At 41.4% G+C, this 3,489-nt stretch overlaps 1 non-coding gene across 1 annotated transcript; it reads left to right on the plus strand.

The window, feature by feature from the left end:
- The first annotated feature begins 2,901 nt into the window (after positions 1-2,901).
- On the plus strand, positions 2,902-2,973 carry trnaq-cug (transfer RNA glutamine (anticodon CUG)). The gene has a single exon. It is a non-coding gene; the product is annotated as a tRNA-Gln (tRNA).
- The last annotated feature ends 516 nt before the right edge of the window (positions 2,974-3,489 follow it).

A 3,489-nucleotide genomic window follows, 5' to 3' on the forward strand; every position in this document is an offset into this window, starting at 1 on the left:
TTAGTTTTCACTTTAGGTAAAATAAAACTCCCTCCTACTGCACGCCTTGTTGGATGATGATGTGGAGCAGTACTAAAGGATAGTTTTCTGTTTGAAATAAAAGGTGTTTTGTTTGTTATAACGTTATGTAAAAAAAACATTAGTAAATACACAAATCTATTTTTAACTTTAAACCATGAGAGTTGTTCATGCATGTTATCAACATTTGATCTAAACCCACACGAGAGAGCCACACGTGCAGCTTTATTCTTTAGTCACTTGTCATTTTTTCATATTAATTGCTGAAGTGCTGGACCACACTACTGAGCAGTTATCCACATGTGAAAAAAAACAAAACCTGAAGAACTTTTTTACCCATCTGTGGTGTGAAGACGTTTGCACACCTTTTAATAACTGAAGAGGTGTTGCCCATTTTAGTTACCAGCTTCTGAACATGTTTGTCCCAACACAATCTATTGTCAATCATCACACCCAAAAGTTTAGCCTCTTCTCTTTGCTCTACAGATGTTTGCTCTATACTGAGTTCAAGTTTCGGTTTGGAACATTAAAAAAAGGAGTTCCAACCACTAAACTAGTAGTTTTAGAGCCATTAACAATCAGTTTGTCACTCCTGATCCAGTCCACCACTGACTGTAGCTTTCTATGTAGTTTAGTGTTTAAATCACCAATATCAGCTCCTGATAAATATATAGTAGACTCATCAGTAAACATGGAAATGCTCGCTTTATCTAAAACAGATGGAACAGGAACGCTGTGGCAGAAACACAAGTGAGTACAAGAGCAAGGCAACGGAATACCAAACAGCTGTAGTACAAGACCAGTTACCACGTGAAAGTAGGTAACGAACTGGTGCCGAAGAGGTGGTCGGCCCAGGTTTAAGTACAGATGGAATGGTGATGATGATGATGCTCAGCTGTGTAGGAGTGGTGATGATGATTATGCTCAGCTGTGTAGTCAGACGGAGGAGGGGGTGAGTGGAAACTCCTCTCATGGGACCGGATAGGAGCGCCCTCTGGCGGCCGATGAAAACACAGACAGACAAACAGGAAAAACAACAACAAGGAAGACAGCGGACCCATAACACAATGACCATCAGTGATGGCAAAAGTACTCACTGCCCGTACTCAAGTAGAAGTACAGATAATTGTGTTAACAAATACTCTGGTAAATGTAGAAGAACTGATTTAACTTCTTTACTCAAGTAAAAGTAACAAAGTACAGGCTTAGCAATTTACTTAAAAAGAGTAAGAAGACTCGCCCCAATGGTGCTATTAAAAACCTCCTTCACCATTATGGCGGGCACAATATCTAAGGGACAGTTGGTAGGTTTCATATGTTGTACAACCTCACTAAGTAACGTCAGAGAAACGGGCTTAAATTCCTCAAACACAGCTGAGTGTGTAGGAGAAGCAGATAAAAATACCTTAAAATTAGCACTGGTAAGCGAAACTTTTCTCACATGTACTATTTGGATTTTGCATGGATTTATGAGTTAATAGTATTAAATGACAATCTAGGTTTGTGGCAACTGTCCCTTAATACACCCAGTGACACATGAGGATTGTCTTTCCATCTTTGTTCAGCTTGTCTGCAGTGTTGCCTAAGGGCCCTTGTGGTGTCATTTAGCCAGGGGTCCGCCTTAGATTTAACATCTTTAATCCGATAAGGGGCAATAGAGTCTAGGATTTCAGTGCATGTGGAGTGGAACTCAGAGAGAATGTTATCTGGGGAAGAGGGAGAGACCAGACCATTCTTGGCATAATACTGTGAGCTCACAACGCAGATTCAAACTCTCCAGCTGAAGACGAGGTGATGCAGCGGCGTCTAGAAGCTGAGGAGACAGGCTTAATTGCGGGTGGTGGAACATGTCTATGTCTGTGGACCCTCATAGAGGCAGCTTGATTGATTGTTATGCTCCCTTATTTGTGCGAAATAACCGAGATCTAATGTTTTATCAAACCTTTTTGACAATAAAGCAAGTAACGTCACTCAAAGAAAGTTACTGGCTGGGAATCAAAGCCATATCAACTGCTTGGAAGGCAGCTGTGCTCACCACTATACCACCATCGCAAATCTTGCAACACATCTGGGCATTGAAACTGAAAATAAATGCTACCTATGAGATATTACTATACTGTCCATGAAGGTACATCTGCCATTTGGTACAATGGCACCGCTGAAGGACGGCTTTCGTTGTCGGCAGGACTCGAACCTGCGCGGGGAGACCCCCATGGATTCAAGTCCATCGCCTTAACCACTCGGCCACGACAACCTGAAAAGCAATGCAATACCGATTTGCACTAATATTGATAACCTATTCAAGGCAAGGCAAGGCCGCTTAATTTGTAGAGCACCTTTCAACAACACGGCAATTCTAAGTGCTTCACACAAAAAACGCTAAAAAATAAAAATAGATAAAACACAAGAATACAAGTTACAGTGCAGTATATGAAATTAAACATTAAAGAAATGAACAACTAACTTCCTTGGACACACTGAGCTCCTCTCTCCTTTATCTTTCCATTTGTGTGATTCCACGGGCTCTCCTCAGAAGCTGTTGCCTGGCTCTGAATCACGAAAAAAACACAAGTAAAGTTAAAAAACACTGCATAAACTTTGCTACCGTGTGTTTATTTAAATATGGGTACACTTCACATGTAGGTGTATACTTTACTGCAAATTAAACTGAGATGTCAGGGTTTCAATCTCCACCTTCTGAAAAGTGCTGCTTCTTAGCCGGGTTATGTCCGGCCATGTCATAAATAGTAGTGGCGAGGACTTAAAACCGAGAATGTATTGGGGCGTGATATTTTAATTGTTGTGATTGTTGTGTGCCTTTAACATCGCACATGTGGATATTATGAAAGAAATTGCCTAGCAAACCCTCGCAACTTTTTTAAAGGTTCCATGGTGTAATGGTTAGCACTCTGGACTCTGAATCCAGTGATCTGAGTTCAAATCTCGGTGGAACCTGGTTTTAAGCCTCAGCACGGGTGAAAAATATCAACCTTTCCACATCTAGTATAATGTAAGCTTACAGGTTTAATGTCCTTGGCCATTTAGACTGTAAACAGTATATTAGTGGGGGCATGTTGAGGAGTCACCTGGTCGTTAATGTAACTTGACGGAGCTCCAAATTTGACAGTATTGACTGGAAGTTATAGGCTTTGAGTTACATGGGGGATACACACTTTGCATTCAGTCTCGTAATCGCCATAAAAATTAGGTATCACTGAAATTTGAACTTGTGTTGCTGCAGTCAGAGTATACAGTGCTCATCCTGAATGGGCCAGGATAGTGCATCAGAACTGCTTGTTGAATGGTCTTTTAGCTTTGGAACCCCACAGCTTTCAACTGTCAGATATGGGTGGGGGAGTGGGCACTGTGTCCAACCCTTTCTGTGTAAAAAAACACTAAAGAAGTCTCTTGGGTGAGAGACAAAACATCTGCGGAGGACCTTTAACCAAGTCCAGTTGCCCTTGGCCTAGT

The sequence above is a fragment of the Etheostoma spectabile genome, unplaced genomic scaffold (genome assembly GCF_008692095.1).
Source record: "Etheostoma spectabile isolate EspeVRDwgs_2016 unplaced genomic scaffold, UIUC_Espe_1.0 scaffold00019309, whole genome shotgun sequence".
In the NCBI taxonomy this organism is placed as follows: Eukaryota; Metazoa; Chordata; class Actinopteri; order Perciformes; family Percidae; genus Etheostoma; species Etheostoma spectabile.